Genomic DNA, 18,195 nt, shown 5'->3' on the forward strand with positions numbered 1-18,195 from the left:
CCCTGGTCTGGACCCCTAGGCTGATGCCCTTTCTCTTCTGCTGCAGCCATGTGTGGTGGGCTCACAGCTCACCCATGTGCTGAGGGAAGCTGCCACTCCACCCACGAGTGGTTTCTTCTCTTTATCAAGTGCTTACTTGCCTTTACAACACCCAGGGGATGTGCCGATGTGTAATATTAGAAGTCCTCTAGAGCAGAATTCTGTATCCCTCTCTAAGTTGAAGGAAACGGGGAGCTCACACTTGGTCATCCACAGTCTGATAGAGGCTTGTCTTGAGGGTGACTCTGCCATCAAAAGATGGAGGACATCAGTGATTCATTAAATATTGGAAACTAGAAGTTTCTATTTACTGAGCTTTAAATGATGGGTGCTGTACTCTAGACAGAAGAAACATAATGAGTATGTCCTCAACATTTTCTTAGGGTTTTAGTTGCCTGAGCAATAAAATACGGGTATGCAGATTACATAGTTGCTGCAAATATGTAGCAGTGGCAAAAAATACTCTGTAGTGATTTAGAATCACATAACTAGCAAAAATACTGCTTAAGCTAATAGGTCACACATCTGGCAGCTCCCTGGGAATATAAGAGACTCACCTGTCTCCGTGTGTGGAAAAGGCAAGGGCAAGTCCTCCTGCTGTAACTGATCCTCCCTCACTCAGGACATGCAGCAGACAAGAACATGTAATAAATAGACACTGTGTTTGCTGAGTGATACAGTGGCCTTTAGGGCCCTTTACAGAATGCTTTGGTATGACTGTGGTATCAAGATAATTTTTCAGAGGAGTGAGAAAAACTTGCACATCATGGCAAGCTGGGATGGGTGAGTCGTGAGAAGTGGGTGAGGTGGGTGTGCATTGGGAGGGCTGCCGTGTGCTGGGCAGCAGGTGCGGTCTCAGAGCTCCCGGACTCCAGGTCTGCCCTAGCAGGTGGAGGCCAGGTTCTTGACAGCTCCTCTGTCCTTCTGCCTGGAGACAATTTTTTAAGTTTTTCATTTTTTTTTCCTTCTTTCTAAAAGAATTTAGTGGAGAATACAACTGGAACCCCTGATTTTTTTTTTTGTTTGTTTTGAGACAGAGTCTCACTCTGTCACCAGGCTGGAGTGCAGGGGCGCTATCTCAGTTCAAACAGTTCTCCTGCCTCAGCCTCCTGAGTAGCTGGGACTACAGGCATGCACCACCATCCCCAGTTAATTTTTTTGTATTTGTAGTAGAGACGGGGTTTCACCATGTTGGCAAGGGTGGTCTTGATCTCTTGACCTCGTGATCTGCCTGCCTCAGCTTCCGAAAGTACTGGGATTACAGGTGTGAGCCACCGCACCCTGCCAGAACCCCTGATTTAAAAAAAAATTGCAAAGCCTTTTTGTTTAAAATGAACACAAACAGTAGTTGATGAATACCTTTTTGAACATGGTCTTTAAGTGTACTTTTACCTGTTGTATTCATAATCATGTGCAAAGGTACAGAAGATATTTGAGTATTAAGTATGCTTTCAAAGTATCTCTTATATTGCTGATCTTATGTCGGTGCTACCAAAAAAAACTACCAAACAAACAACTTTTGTGTGATCAGCTCAAAGAATAGCCACAAGGGTGAGGTTATAGGAAAAGAGGGCTTTACAAGATGATGTGTGAGATATTGTTTCTTTGGTATGTCACAGAGCCATGTGGGTCCAGTGTTCCCCAAACCCCCTCTTACAGAACTCCAGATCAGTGTTCAGAAATATTGTGTTCTTTTTTTTTTTTTTTTTGGGACAGGGTCTCTGTCGCCCAGGCAAGAGTGCAGTGGTACAATCATGGCTCACTGCAGCCTTGACCTCCCAGGCTCAGGTGATCCCCCCACCTCAGCCTCCCAAGTAGCTGAGACTACAAGTGTGCATCACCAGGCCTGGCTAATTTTTGTAATTTTTGTGGAGGCAGGGTTGTGCCGTGTTTCTTAGGCTTGTCTCGAACTCCTGGGCTCAAGTGATCTGCCCACCTTGGCCTCCCAAAGTGCTGGCATTACAGGTGTAAGCCACCGTGCCTGGCCCAGAAATGTTGTATTCCTTACTCATTTCTGCTTTTCATAATTTACATGGAGGTATCCACTGCAAACATAAAAGCCTAGTCACAGTGTCACAGTGTTGACTGTGAGCGACCGTGAGTCAAAAATGCCATTGTGCTAGCCTGCTAATAGTAACAGTAAGTCCTCGCTTAGCATTGTTGTCGGTTCTTGGAAACTGCAACTTTAAACAAAATGATGTACAGCGGCTTCTGAAATCACATCCTTTTGTTCATCCTTGTTCTTTTATAATGTTGTTGTGAGGGGAAATGGTTTTGTTATATGTTGTTTTGCTTGAAGTCCCAGTTTCCAGGAACCAACAATGTTATGTGAGGACTTATTGTACATATATAAGTGCATTTTGATATGAAACAGTGAGGACAAAAACTGGTATTATAAGCTTAAGATTTACCTACTAGTTATTTAAATTTCCATGTCCCACCCCAGCGCTCATATTTGCAACCTAGGCCACATTCCCACTACCCCTGGGGGCACTCCCGCTTCCCACAGGCTTCCTTTGTATCACTCCTTTTAGGTTGTGCTTTCTTTGTCTAAAATCCAATATTGTTAGGAACTTATGCCCTTATTTTTCTTCCTTATATTTCTAATAGTTGTAGGCATTTTTAGGAAAAAGTTATGTCCTTTATCTTGAGATGTTTTTAGTAGACTCCTTAGAAACAAAAATAACACATAATACAGAGTTGAACATTGAAAAATAACGCCTGATACAAAGGCAGTTCATCAAGGAAAGAACAGGCTTTTCAACTATTGGTTGTCCATATGCAAAAGGATGAACTTCAATCCATAGTTCTCACAATATGTAAAAATTGATAAAAATGGATCACAGACTAAAAATGTAAAACCTAAAAACAGAAGTGCTTAGAACAAAGTCCAGGGAAAAATATTTTTCTCATTTCGGGTTAGAAATCTAAGGTTTCTTAGATGAGACACCAAGAACATGATCCACATGAGAAAAAAATAGAAATACTGGACTTACTGAAGTTAAGAAAGTCTTTTGTCAAGACACTGTTAAGAGAATGGAAGTACGAGCTCCAGAATAGAAGAAGATACGTGTAAATCATGTTTTTGATAAAGGACTTGTATCCAAAATTTGTAGAGAATTCTCTAAACTCAATAGTAAGAAAACAAAGCAACTTAATTAAGACATGGTCAAGAGATTTAAGCAGACGCTTCACTAAAGAAAATGTAAGTATGGCAAATATGCACATAAAAAGATGCTCAACATCGGTAGTCTTTAGGGAAATACAAATTAAAACCACAATGAGACAATACTGAACACCTATAGAATGACTAAAATTAAAGACTGTAGTAAATGTTGGCAAGGATGTAGAACATTGGGAACTTTCACCAGTGCTAGTATTATTGGTCACCAATTCAGAGAGAATACTAACAGTTTGGTGGCTGAAGGATTTCGGCCCTGGAGGACACAATGGGATTTGTTTTAAACTGGAGAATAGATTCCTTCTGCCAGAACCCCATGTGTCAGGGAGGAGGGAGGGGGTAGGACAAGATGTGATCCAAGGAGATGGAGAGGCTGGGAATTGAGGTACTGCAGGCGTGCAGCTGTGAGTGTGAGACAAATGGACCAGTGGGAGTGGGAGAGAGAGGAGAGATGATCTGCATAAGAGTGTGACTGACTGAGGGGCGAGGCAGGGAAGGGGAGTGGTGCTGTGGGAAGCACCTTTATGGGGAATGAGAGTTAGCTGCCCCCCTTACCCTCTTACAGAGTAGCACTATCGGATGAAGTTGATGGGTCTCTGCAGCAGTGCTGCTCTGTCCAGATGTAGACTCAGAAAAGGTTAAAAGGGTGATGCAGTGTATGGAGGAGAGTTTGCCAGCCATGTGCAGTGAGAGAGGAAAGAAGGCTTCACTGCAAAGAATGTGGCTGAGCTGTTGCAGCAGTGGGAGAAGGCTAGATGGAAGGGAATTGAGTGTGAGTAGGCTGAAGGATTGTCGGGGAAAGGAGGCAGGTAACAGAAGACTCAGCTGACTGTGGCTTAACAAGGCCTTGGGTATCTTTTTATAAGAAATCTGGGAAGGCATTGCTGGCATGGCTCCGCTGCTGGCATGGCTCCTCTGCTTAGGCATGATGGGGACTACCAGACTTTACAGCCTGCTGTTTTGCCATCCTCATCATGTGGCTTTTCAGCCATAGATTTGTCTTTTATTCCTAACTCTTGGATTTTGTGCTTTAGAAACAGCAGTTTTCCTTGTTAGATAGTCATTTATCCTTTATGCCTATTCTCTTAACGTTTATTTGCTTAGCTTCTAACTTCATTGTGTGCATATACCACCTTTAAACAAGTGTTTTGCCTTTGGCGTGATTTCTGACTTTAGCCTTATTCCTTCTAGGATGCCATTTCTAATTCATTCATTTGTTCTATATTTATGTTATTTTGGTCCTCAGTGTTTTGGGTTGCTCTACAATCTTGTTTTTCATTTCAGCGTGTTCATTTGCCGTCGCCTCTTTGAGTCTCATATATTGATTTTATGTCATCTCTAAATTATTTCATACTAAGCACTTCTGGGAACTTTTCTTCAGTTATTAGCTAGGCTTTCTTAAATAAAAGACGGTGTCTTTAGGATGCCATGTGTGTGCCTTTGCTGTCCTCCATAGGGGGCTTGTTTGGTTTGGTTTGCTTTGAGGAGTGGGGAGGCTGGCCTGTCTTGTCCAGTAACTATGCCATGTCTTTTGTTAATCTTCCACGTGTTTGTTTGTTTGTTTTGTTTTGTTTTGTTTTTTAGCATGAACCTCTGTCAGTATTGTTCTTCTTTTACACAGTGAGTGAGCTTCGGGTTGATTCTGGTTGAGGTCTCAGAATTGTTGTGTTTTTTTTGCTTTTCCTCGTTGTCTGAGAGAATGGGAGGAGAGGAGGCAGGAATCACCCAGCAGGGCGGGAGGCCATGATTCAGCTTTGTAAATATCTCTTCCCAGGGCTGCCTCCACCGAATCTGCTCATATCTGTTTCCTGTGAGACACACCCTTTGCTTAATATGGTTTCCCAGCTCAGGACGGGAGTCTGGCATTTTAGGACAGTAGGTCTCTGGTGTTTATGGGCCCTGCTCCTGTCCCCATCCTCCTCACATCTTGCCAGCTTTAGACAAGAAGGATGGGCACAGTCCATGAGTGTGCACATGTGTTTTTAGGGACAGCACAGGGGTCAAAGGTGCACTCCCTCTAGAACACAGGGGAGGAGAGGGCCAGAGCAGGCTCCCCAGGCTTGCATCCTGGCTCCAGGCCCTACCTTAGGCCTCCATTTTGTCATCTGTGTGGAGGAAGATGATAGTCCCTACATCCTAGGGTAGGTGGAAGGATTGAATGAGATAATGCCCATAAGTCACTTGGCACCCATTTGCTTCTGTCAGCAGATGTCAGCTCCAGTCATTGATGCTTCATAGACTTCTGACTCAGGCACTTCCTACTCAGTCATCTTGGTCCCACTGATCTTGTTTCATTTATTTTCACTTTTGATTTACTTTTTACTAAACCCTTGCTTAATTGTTGGGGGTGATTAGTGATTAGGTGATTTTGATATTTTTCTTCTTTCTCCTCTTATCAGATAAAAACCAAAATGGCTGTCTTCTGTGGGACTGCCTGCTGAGAAGTGGGGCCTTGTTTTTCAAAAAGCGTTCTGATTTTAAAACTTTTCATTGGCTGCCATCGCACTCCTTTGTCTTCCCATGGGAAGAGGGTGTAATAGTCTCATACTTTTCACAGTTCTGCCCATTTGCCAACTCTGTGCCTGGGGTAGGCCATGCTTCCCCATGGGGCTCCTGGGGTGGGCCGTGCGTGGTTCCAGTTCCCACCTGCTAGGCCCACACTTGAAATCTCTTGTGTGTGCTCCCAGCCCTGCTCTTCATGCTTGTGCCATGCAAGTGTGTCACTTCTTCTCTCATTGCTCTTTTCCTCCACACCTCTCATCCCTTCCCTGTCTGGTTATTCAATTAGTTGTTGTTGCTTTGATTGAGTCAAAGAGGGTGTCTGGGAATTAGTTGTGAGCTAGCTAAATAGAGAAATCTGCAATATACATTTTAAATTTGTAATCAATGCATATTTTGTTTTCAGTGTTTAAAGAATTTTTCATTTAAAATACTGACAGTATGGCTTACTTTTAACCTTTAACCTCTGCATCTCAAATAATTTTTCAGAGGTGCACCTTGGTAAATCCATTGTTGCCATAAGCCATATTTTGTATAGTGACAATACTTTGATGGTTCTTGTTAGGAGAGCAGTAATTAATACTTGTCACGTCTAGAACTTCCCTTCACACATTCTCCTGGAACAGGGTACAGGACAGGGATTGCCCCATCTGGAACCTGCCATTGTGGGTTTAGAACCCTCAGGACACTGGTAAGCTGAATGAAAGGAAGTCACTGACCTATTCCTTACCAACATACTTAACAGTCCCTGTAGGAAGCTAGTTAGGAGATGTGGATGGGAAGGAAAAAGTGTCAACATTTATATGAATTTCAAATATATCTTACCTCTAGCTGTGCCTTAAAATGTTTTGAAATATGAAAACTAAAAAATATGTTAAAACATGTTTATTAAACTTGCAGCTTAAGTTTATATTCAGTTTAATATAACTGACTACATTAAGTTTATGTGCAAATTCAGTAACTAGGAAGTCTACAGGTGGCCAATGTTGTGAAGTTATCCCCCAACATTTTATTATGACAGCTTTGGTCAATGTTATTTTAACTGATATTCTATTAATACTATACAGTGAACCTTTTACAAATATTGGATGATTTTTATAAATTAGCCAACTGAATCTAAAAAAGCAATAGGTGTTGGTGAATACATTCATTTTATATGTTGTGGGTAGTTTTTCTTGCTGGTTTAGATAGAGATTTTAATTGTTTTATGGTATGCCTTGATTTTACTTTTGTTTGGGATGGGAGGGAAAGATTGTTTTGTTTTGTTTTGTTTTTGTTTTTCTTGAGATATGTCTTAGAGTTTTGAAAAACTGACTAGATGTTGGATATGTTTTACAAATATAATTTGTTTCCAGTAAGTTAGAGTTTCTTTGCTATGCTAAGAAGAATGGCTCATTCCACTTTCTTAATATGAAACAGTTGTTGACTAGTTCGTTAAATAACAAAATCTTCTAATACTGTCCTTTTACAGAGTGTTTGATGATTTTCCCAATGAAGAGTAAAGCTATCTAGTTCACCTTTATAGCTTTAGTTATAGTCAAATATCCTGCTTGTTTTAATTTGCTCCTTTTGCTGCTCGTTTTCTGTTAAAGGTTACAAAGCAAAAAAACAAACAAGCAAACAAAAAAAAAAAGTGGGCTGGTCCACCCGGGCTGATCTCCAGCAGGAGACCCCAGAAGGTGCAGGGTGGGACACATGACACATCGGCTCAGGCCCCTCTGCACAGGTTCTGTGCTTTGTGGTCAGTTCCATATCTTTCATGTCTCAGGCCTTTTCTTGTAGCACTAGCCCTAAAAACTGTAAGATAAGGTTGAGGTGGGCCAGCACAGAGAATAGAAAGCAAGGAGGAAGATCTGCAGCAAAGTGAGGAGGCAGAGTGTTGTGCACCCTTCCATCACACGGGCCTTGCTGTGTAATTTATTTCTCTCCAGCAACACCTGCCCAACCAGAGCTGACTGCTCTGTGACTTTGTTTTGAAGCTTTCTGCCATTGTCACTGCCTCTGATTACAGATGAGATAGGTAATAACTCATTTTTCCTTTTGTTCTGATTACCCAGTTATATTCTTACGCCGATTAAGTCTCTCTGAGGCTTAGCCCTGTCAAAGATAGCTAAGGAGCCGTGGGTCTCAGGTTTCTGGTCTCTGTTAGTGGTAGGTAGCTGACTGTTAGGAAAAGCAGGTGACTTGCAGAATGAGACATAGCTAATCCACCACTGATTTTACTAGTGCACATGGATCAGGTGGCCACCTTACCGCTCTGACCTTCAGTTTTCAGATTTGTCAAATGAAGATAATTATGATAGTGACCTCATAGGATTCTTTGAAACATTATAAGAGTAATGTATTCCATTACATATTACATAGTACCTAGTAAGTTCTCAATACGTCGTAGTTATTTACCTGTTAATAATGGTATTGCTATGCCCAGAATCTTTAAATTTTCATCATGTGCCCTACTTTTGATAAAGAATATCAGAAACATTCTTGTCTTCATGTCCACTCCATTCTTTGGTCATTTCTGGGTAACATGAAATATTTTCACATATTATTTCTTTTGTTCCTGATATTTTACTATCTGATAACACCTGGTAAACTTAGCCAGATGTTTTGTGTTTCTAACATGCAGATAGTAAGGATTTCCCACTTACATCTTAAGTCTTTTATTAGAACCCTCATTTAACGAAAACATGAAAGTTCAGTTTTTATGAAATGCAGTGTTCTTTATTGTTACAGTTATTACAGTTAATTCAGAAACGCAAGAAAAACAGTTGATGTGAGGGTGTCACTTCCTTCACTTCTGACTGTGCTTGGCAAGTATGGTGTGTTTTTCATGTGTTGAGCTTTCCAAAAGGAATGTTTTCCATAGTATTCTCTCCACACTTTTCCTCCTCTATTATTTTTTCAAGATAAGTGGTTCACATATTCTTTTTTACTTCCTCCTTGATTTGGAAAGAATGAGGGATGATTTTGAACTTTGGGAAATACTCTCTGAATGTTGTCTTGAAAAATACTGGGTTTTTTTTGGTAGAAGAAAGATGAGTAGACGAAAAGACGCTCCTTACAGTGTGTGCTGCTTGATCAATCTTTGTCCTTGTGGTAGGCAGCCTCTAACCTGGCTGCCTGGTGTTCACACAGTGTAATGCTGCCTGTGGAGTGAGGCTGGCCATGCTGACTTAGAAGCAATGGGACGTCACCTCTCAGATAGGTTGTAAAAAGACTATGGCTTCCTTGACTCACTTGCCCTGGCAATGCCTTGTCAAGAGGCAGCCCTGCAATGTAGCTTATGTGTGCAGGACCGAGAAGGCCTGCCAGCTGTGGGGAAGGGAACCTGGAAGCAGGAGAGCCAGCCAAGCTCTTCCTGGATTCCTGACCCCTTAGAATCTATCAAAGAGTAAGTGTTTTGTTTTAAACCACTAAGTTTTAGAGTAATTTGTAGTGCACAATAAATAACTATTATTTAAATCATTAGACATGATGACACTGTTTCCTTCTTAAACAGACTACATGGTTTATGCTTTACCGTATTCAGTGTCCAGTTGGACTAGGACATATTACATAGTTGATTTGTTTTCACCATTTAAGAGAGTTTGATTTTTTTTTAAAGTGTAAAATGTTAAATACAACTCTTAAAGGGTGGTATCTGTAGGTATCAAGGTATTAAGTTTGGCATTTTGCTTCAGTAGTTACATGATTTGTCTAGTAAGGTAAACATGAAACATTATATCTCTGGCAAATGTTACTGCATTAAAATAACGTAATCAAGACTTTTCTTTAGGGCTGGCTTATGTATTCATGTTCGTTTGACACAAGTATATATGTATTATACATACATAATACATATTATATACCTACCACAAAACCTAATAAAGGAAAACCTAACACAAAATCTCAAAAAGGAAAAAATATCCAGCCTAGCCATAATCCTTGTAATACATTTGTAGATACTAATATGACTTTAAATCAATCACATATACTTATATATAATATATAACATATTGTCTATATAAATAACTAGGGATTAGAATGAAAAAGTGCAACACATGTAAGACATAGTTGTCTAGGCATGTTATGGCACAATATTTTTACTGTAGGTAGGTAGATTTCTTACTGCAGCCCTAGTAATTGATCTGATACATGTATGCTGCTACAGAAGAGTCCATTGGATCCCCTCTTTCTATTAGTTTTGTTTCTCTGGACAGTTTCCATGTACCTGGGATAGGTGTTATGTTCAGAAGGCTGTTGGGAAGATCTCAGTTTAGATCAGGCTGGCCAATACCACTTCTCTTGTGTATGATGAGCAGCTGTATTGTAAGATTATTATTTAGATTCTGAATGTCTTCCTTCTTGGGTCACTTTTGTGTGACCCAGGTTGTCTAGACCACAGAACGCACTTATCACTAGGCATCAGCTGGCTGTTTTCCCACTTTGTGCTGTGCAGCATCCTCCTACCCTGGCCATGAACTGTAGAGATGTTGTGTAGACCTTCTCCCTCAGCTGCATCATTGACTAAGACATTGGGCATGTTGAAATGAACTGTAGGTCATGTCAAGTTTCTTTGGTTTTGAACAGAAATCAATGTTGCCACCAAAAGGGAGCTCATGGAAGACTAAAGGGCCCCCAGAGACTCAGTGGCAGGAGACTCTAGACCTGTGCCATCTAGTATTGTAGCCACTAACCACATGCGGTGATTTAAATTTAAATTGATCAGAACGAACTAAAAATTAAAACTTGAGCCATACTGGTCACGTTTCAAGTGTTCAGTAGCTACATGGGGCTAGTGACTTCTGTATTCCATAGTGCAAACACAAACCCTTTCCACCATCACAGAAACTTCTCCCTGGAAGTACACCTCTACATAGCCTTACCTGGAGGCCTTCACTCCAATTTACTAGCCCAGCCATTCCTTCCATTGCTCTGTTCAAGATCCGCGCTGAAGGAGAGAGAGTTGATTGGTCTGGCTTAAGTCATGTGCTCACGTCTTGGTCATATGGGTATGAGAGAGGGTTGGGCAGGAGAAGCCTCCAGAGACCCCTCAGAGCCACCAGGGCAAGCACCTGAGTTCACAGCCTCAAGACAGCACTCAAGGGCAGAGGGGTGCACAGTGCTGTTGGTGGGAGCTGGCTAAGAATGGACAGATGCACACCATGGCAGTCTTTAAATAAAAGATTTTGAAAGGAAGATTTTGTGTTCCTCTGGTAGGTAACAATACATCCTTCAAAATATTTTTTAAAAAGATAACACAATGTATCAGCAAATATTCGTTTTTAAAGGTGCATGTAAACATTGAAAAATAAGCGTAATTTTGTTTTTAATGATTAAGACTTTGGTGTGTCTGTTTCTCTAACAGTGTGTGGTATAATAGTTGAAAAAGCTTTCTATAATAAATATTAATGAAAGCTGTATCACAAAGGTGTTTAATTGTGGAAATTGCTTAATTTGCTCTGGAAAAACATTTTTGATGTCCAGCCTTCCTTCCCCATTCCAGTCCTGATTGCTAAAGGCTTCTCTTCCGTAATCCACAAAGAGCTCAAACTAATACACTTCAGGCAGGTTCTGCTGGGGTTGAGCCAGTTAGCTTTTTCTCCTTACATATCCCTCTGTCTTGTGCGTGCGTGCGTGCGTGTATGTGTGTGCGTGCATGTGTGCATGTGTGTTTTCATTGCTTTACAACAGGCCTCAGGGAATAGGAAGCATTACAACACTTTAAACATTGGTCACAAATGGAAGGATAAATATTTTTATGGTTTTTGTATGATTGTGACATAATCTAAGACTAGTAAACATGTCATGTTTGTTCACATAGCTCACTCCTCTTTGACCCTGATGCTTTCATTGTAAAGTGGGAGGAAGTCAGTTTTGTAAGCATCAAGCCCTGATGTATGAAGAAAGCTCTTGCCTAAGCCGTCTGACATAGAATTCCACAGGAATCAGTTTGCAGTGGGCTTTATAATCCAAAGCTGGCATTGTACTGCAGTGTTTCCTCCCGTGGTTCAAGGAAAAAACAACCTGAAATAGGGCTTTCTATTTATGAGAGAAGATTTATAAGTAATTCAAAAGTGGTATTTACTTGCAGAAGTCAGAGATCACTTCTAATCATATCAGTAAATGCCCTCAGTTTGGTATCCACATAACTTTTAACTTGGAGGATTTGTTATGAGCATCCCCCCTTATCAGTATGACTTCTTTCTTTGTGCTGTCTTGAGAAGGGAAAAGATGAAGGCTAAAAAAAAAAATGAACAAAAAGCTTGGATTTTCCACTATTAAATGTTACTAAAACATACTTTATAATCCAAAGTCATAAGGTATGGTCAGTTCTTTACACATTACATTGTAATTGATTGTGAAATGTCAAAGCTTGCTTTAGACTATTTTAATACATGTAAATATAAAAAGGGGGAAGTAACATCTATATTTTACATTATTCTGTACTTTGAGTTCAGGTCTTTTGGTCTTGGAGGAAAGGGGAGAGTAGTCTCAGATTGCTGCCAACATCTCCCCATGGCGTTGAAGGTTCTCATGTCTCCCAAGAGACAGCAGGGAATACAGGAGACAGCCAGATATTTTAAACATTTTGCTTCTTGCCTTCTCTGGCAAAAGCTTGCTGTGCTTTAAGCCTCTGCTAATACAGGTTGCTACTTCAAAGTAAGTTGTGTTTTAAGTAGTATAATCTCAGGAGATTATTACCTAGGGAGAAAAATTCTTGATGTCTTCTCAAAAAGATTAAATGATGGAAAAATTATAAACAGTAATATTACATTTCAAGTATATCTTTATCCAAGTGATACATAAACATGAAGACATTTTGTTGCATGATGAAAACAGTTTTGCCACTTGTGGTAGTGTCTGCTAATTGCCTACCCATTTTCATTTTCCCTTAGTGATAGAGTCCCAATTTTATTCTCTATGCTATGGCAAAACACTCAGCAAGGAAACTGTATTTCCCGGCCTCCTCCAGCTACACATGGCCAAGTTCTAGCCAGTGAGATGCAAACAGATACTGTTGTCCAGTACTTAGTCAGTGGCTTTGAAAATGGAGCACTCCCTTCCCATTCCCCCTTTTCCCTTCCTGCTATTAGGTTTGCAGACCTGATTGCAAGGCTTCAGCAGCCTTTTTGGACCATGAGATAATCTGAAAGACAGAAGATGCAGCCTGAGGATGGCAAGTGAGAAACATTGAGGGAACCTGGTTTCTAACAGTGGTCATTTGTGATCTTTATGCAACCCTGAAAAAAACTGGTCCCAAAATTTTGTTCCTGACTTTTAAGCTTTCAAGAAACTGGTTAAATCAGAGCAATAAAATTAGTATAAAGTGGATGCTGAAAAGGATGGCAATCCAGTAGCATCATGAAGTGACTAGCAAAAAACTCATTCCTCATACTCACTTGGTAATGCTCATCCTCAGTGCTCATCATTTGTTAGAAAAGAGAAGCTTTGAACCTCAACACAAAATCTTTAAGAGAATTCAGAACATACCACATGAAATCATTGCTATTGTAAATAAACTTGATCATGATATGAGCAAAAGCGTTACATTTAAAAATGTAGCTCCACTAAAAGGATTCAAGGTCTGAGGAGGAAAGGTACAAGATGAGCTTGGAACGTTTTGTGATACCAGATAACAGGAAGTTATCGATGACTATTTTGGTCATGTCAAAAGGACTTCAGAGCCAATCTAAGTAAGTCCGCACTGGTCAAAGCTGGGGTAGTTTGAGCATCAATAAAGATCTTAACTGCAGTGGGTTGTCATACATCAAATAGGTTAAAATCTATAAGTTAATTATGATTTCCAAAGATTAAAAACTTAACTGTTCAGCGTTAGAGGATACTAGGGAATGACCTTGTAATTTTGAAAACTAGTGAATAAATGAAAAGAATCAACCACTTATAAACTAGAAACTCATTTGTATATTATTTACAGATCACAAGCAAAAGAAACAAAGATACCCATTTTGAGTGTTTTCATCCTCTTATTTTGTCTGTGGCTTCAGACAGTGAGTCAAAGCCATTCACTCCCAGGATCTTGAGTACCAACAAAAGAAATTCATTTGAGTGTGAACAGTTTTCACTCTTGCCCCAGCACACAGCTTTACCGCATCACCAGGGAGTAACAGTGACTCTTGCCTCTCTGCCTCCTGTACCACCAGACTTTTCATTTGATAAGTAACAGTTTTGAAATTCTTTGTTAATTTTGCTAAGATGAATTTCGCATTCATCTTTTACTTGTAACATAGCTTATTGTTTATTTTCATCACATTATCTGTTTAATGCTGCATAGGAGGAAACATAATCTGTAGCTGATAGGTTCATTTTCTGCACATACACATATCCCCTAAATAATTCATTAAGAATTCAATAAGTAGGTAATTGGTGTTTAAAATGCTAAATATTATGTAGAAATTGTGGTAGACTGTTACATAGCAGTTTATGGGTTTTTTTTTTCCTGCCATTTTATCGATTTGTAGGGAAATTGGTTGGAGCTTTTGGGTGGGCTAAGAATAAATTACTATTTTTCCCATTTAAAAATGATGGGTTCTCAGTATTCAAATATTTGCTTTTCAGTGGCTTTTAAAACACAGAAAATTTATTCCAGAAACCATGATGAGCATTATCTATACATTGTCTCATACTGTCCATGAACTGAATTTTAGCAGTCTGTGACTGCACCTGCAGGGATCTCTTCCTCCTTCTCATTCAGCCCAGTCACCCCACGACCTCCAGTTACGCACACCTGCTCTGTTCTGAATCTGGATTTCCTGCCTCTCACTCTGCAGCATCCTAACCTTCCAGTTCTGTTCAGACCTCACCAAGTCCTCAGGTCTTGGGACACTTTCACTTTCAATCATTTCCCTCTTTTCCTCTCTTCTCTCCTCACACAGCGTAGATTTCATGGTTCTTTGTGATAATCACTTTCTTACAAATGACCTTAGCTACCTTCCCACTAACCTCATAGGAGAATTGTAAGGATTAAATGAGTGAATACTCTTGGAGTACTTGGGAGGATTTACATAGTGTTATGTAGTATCTGCTCAGTAATGTCAACGGTTGCTATTACTTAGCTCTCTCCTCTCTTCTTGTACTTGTCTGGCAAAGTTCCAGGCCCCCACCTCAATCCCCCCAACCCCCACCACCAGTTAGCTAGAAATTGCTAGGGATGGAAAAGATAATCATGCTACTCATCTCCTGATCACACGTCTCAAATGTGTAGTTAATTTTGCCCAGCAGCACTGCCATACTTCCCTAGTATGTTTGCTTTTCCACTTTCTGAAATGCATGTTCAAATCTCTTTCCTCCATCCACCTGTACTTCCTGATGTTCTTGGTACAAATTACAGGAAACCCTATTTCAGCTGGCTTAAACAATAAGAAAATACCCTGTAGCATCACAAGCAGTCACAAAGTAAGGTGTCTTCAGGATTGGTAAGGTCAGCAGCCTAGTGCTGTCTTTCTGCTGTACCATCTTCAGTTTGGAGACTTTGCCCTTGCCATCTTCCATCATGGTCACAAGGTGGCTGCCATAGCTCTAAGTGTCACATGTAGAGGTGACAGCATCCTGGAAGAAGACCTGTGTATTCCTGAATGTCTTTATTTCAGTGAAGAATATCTTTCCTAGAAGACCCCTGCAGACATAGCTTTATTGAAGGTAGGGTAGGGTAGGGTGAATAGTGGTAGAACAGGTGACTTACAAAACGTGGTTGGCTGCACCTGAGCAGCTGAACAGCCTCAGTGAGCACCTATCCAGGTCTTGCTGACATTTGTCTAAACAGTCTCCCTAAGTGATCTTCTTCAGGACTCTGAATGCCACCTGTATGATACTAATCATTGGTAAACCTTATTCTCTGTGTCCAGTCTCACACATGACTGCTCCACTCTTATGTGTAAAAGATACCTTATACTTACCTTGGCCGGAGCACAGCTTCCCCCTCCTCCGTTCTTGTCAGTGTTCATAATATTGGACACACACACACTTAGGCTAAAAATCTAGCCATTAGATTGATTTTTCCTTTCTCCCAGCATCCATTTAACTAGCATTTCAGACAGCACTTATTCCAAGTCCTCTGCATCTCTCTCCCTACCTTGCCTTATCTCAGTCCAAGCTGCCATCCTGTTGTACCTGGGTGACAGCAGTAGCTGCCTACTGGGCACCCTGCTCTGATTTTGCCCCTATCATCTCTTCTCCCCCAGTCTTACAAATGATCTTTTTAAAGTGCAGATCAAATTATGTCACTTGCTGCTCAAAATCTTCCAGTGCCTTTGTGTTACTTTGCCTAGGGTAAAATGTAAACTTCTACTCAACCTACCCAAGCTCCTGTCCTGCTACTCCTCACATCCTTTCCTCTGAGCCACAGTGGTCTCCTCCTTCTTCAATGGGCCATACTCTGCCTCATCTTTGCATCTTTGTACCAGCTGAGCTCATTACTGGGTGTTCTTCCTGATCTTCATTTGGATATCTGGTTATATTTCAGACATTGGCATCACCTTTATCAAGCAGGCCTTCTCCAGCCACCCAGTCTAAATTAGTCATCTAATGTGCTGTCTCAGAACTCTTTTCCCTGCCTGAAATTCTCTGTGTAACACTCCTCACAATGTCTTCTCTCTGGCCCATTGCTTCATGCTGTTTGTCTTTGCTTCCCTTCTGCAGAATGGTAAGGGATGGTCCATCTTACTCAGCACTGTGGGTTCAGCACCTAGGACAGTGCCTGGCACTTGTTAGGTTACTCGATCAATAAATTATTTATTGAACTTAAATAAGCTTTATTTGGAAAAAGTCAAACAGATAAACTCCCATTCAGTTTCATCTGACTTTTTTTAAAGAGAAAGAAAACTAGTAGTTCTATTATTGTATCATTCATCTTTTTGGAGAGGGAGAGTAAGCAATAGAAATTGACTCTGGCTACCCTAAATGAAAAGGAAATTTATTGTGAGGCTCCTGAAATCAATAGACGGATAGAGATTGAAGCTTAGAGCACAAACTGGAACCCAGGAGCCCCAGAACTAGACAGTCTATACCATGGCAGGTCTGCACATCACTGCCCTGCGCTCTTTGTGAGCTTGGCAAATCTCCATGCCACTAGGCTGCCCATTCAGACTGTCAGTCCTGGAAGCAGCATCCAGCAGGCCAGACCTGATGTAGACGCCTGTCCAGCTGTGTCAGGGCAGAGGAGGCAGCTCTGGCTCATGGGCTTCAGTTGCAGGGATCTTCTACTATCCAAGGCTGATATAGTGGAGAGAGGGGTGGCCAAAGGGGTCTCCAAAAGGAAGACCGGGATTTTAATGGGGGCAATGGATGTTGAGCAGCCAAAACATGGCCAACATTCAAAGCATTTGGGAAACTTGTTTAGAAGTCTCTCTCCAAGCTTGTTGGAGCTCCACCACAAATAGTACAAACATTTGCCTACCCCTGTCTTCTTAGTTCATGGCCATAATTCTCCCTCAAATCTCTGAGGAATCAAAATGGAATCACTGGTGTTAAAAATAATAACCCTGACAAATAGAATTGAGAAGGCCATGAAAAGAGGGTTCTTATGCTTGTATGCCTGATAACTAAAACCATCACAAAACACTCTGCAAAAACCACAACCTTACATGAAGGCCATTGTAACCTTATACAGAAGACACTTCTGCAAGGATATCTGTTCAACTGCCTGTCCAGCCTCAGGCTGGCATCACTTGTTATTGATCTTTGTAGCCAAGGATAATTATTTTGAAACAGTTATATAATCTTCATTTTTTCCTCTACAAACCTTTGTCTTCCTTTATCTCCCTGAATATGCACATCGTTTATGGCATACGCATTCCCGTTGCAATGCTTTATTCCCAGATTTCTTTCAGAGGCCCTCTCTTCGTTTTTTATTTAGGTTGACAAGCTCAAAGCTTCATTAGAGAATGACAGTCCTATACCACTGTTTCTCAGAAGATGCTCTCAGATGCTCAGTGGCTTCTTGTCCCCCTCAGAGTAAACCCCAAGTCCTTTTGGGCCCATGGGACCCACAGGATCTGCCCCTGCTGTGCACTTCAGCCACACTGGACCTCCTTGTGCTCCTCAAGTGAATCAGTTGCAATTCCCACAAGACCTGTGCCCTACATGTTCCTCCTGGAGATTCATTCCCCAGACCTGTGTGGGAATCCTTGCTTCCTCCTGCCTCAGCTCCAGTGTCACCTGCTCAGAGCCCTTCCCTGGCCATCCTGTCTTAACTGTGCCCATCCCCACTCTGTCTCCCCCTGCTTTCTTACTCTCTGTGTGTATTTCTTTATTTATTGCGTGGCTTCCCATGACAGTGTTGAATGCCAGGGGCCAGGGGCTTTGTTTTGTTCATGGATGTATCCATGCACCAAAACAGGGTCCCTCCGTAGTGATGTTTCAATGAGTGAACAAATGGGTTGTCATCTGTGAAATTAGTTTTAAAGGAGGAATTCCAAAATGGTCCTAAACAACAAGTAGACAGCATGTGAGGTGATGATTGCAATTACCTACCTGGT

At 41.1% G+C, this 18,195-nt stretch overlaps 1 protein-coding gene across 8 annotated transcripts in view; it reads left to right on the top strand.

Moving 5' to 3' along the window:
- The window catches only part of AUH (AU RNA binding methylglutaconyl-CoA hydratase), a 153,283-nt gene that overhangs the window by 114,373 nt on the left and 20,715 nt on the right, over nt 1–18,195 (top strand). The window lies entirely within an intron of this gene.

This window comes from Symphalangus syndactylus, chromosome 3 (assembly GCF_028878055.3).
Source record: "Symphalangus syndactylus isolate Jambi chromosome 3, NHGRI_mSymSyn1-v2.1_pri, whole genome shotgun sequence".
In the NCBI taxonomy this organism is placed as follows: Eukaryota; Metazoa; Chordata; class Mammalia; order Primates; family Hylobatidae; genus Symphalangus; species Symphalangus syndactylus.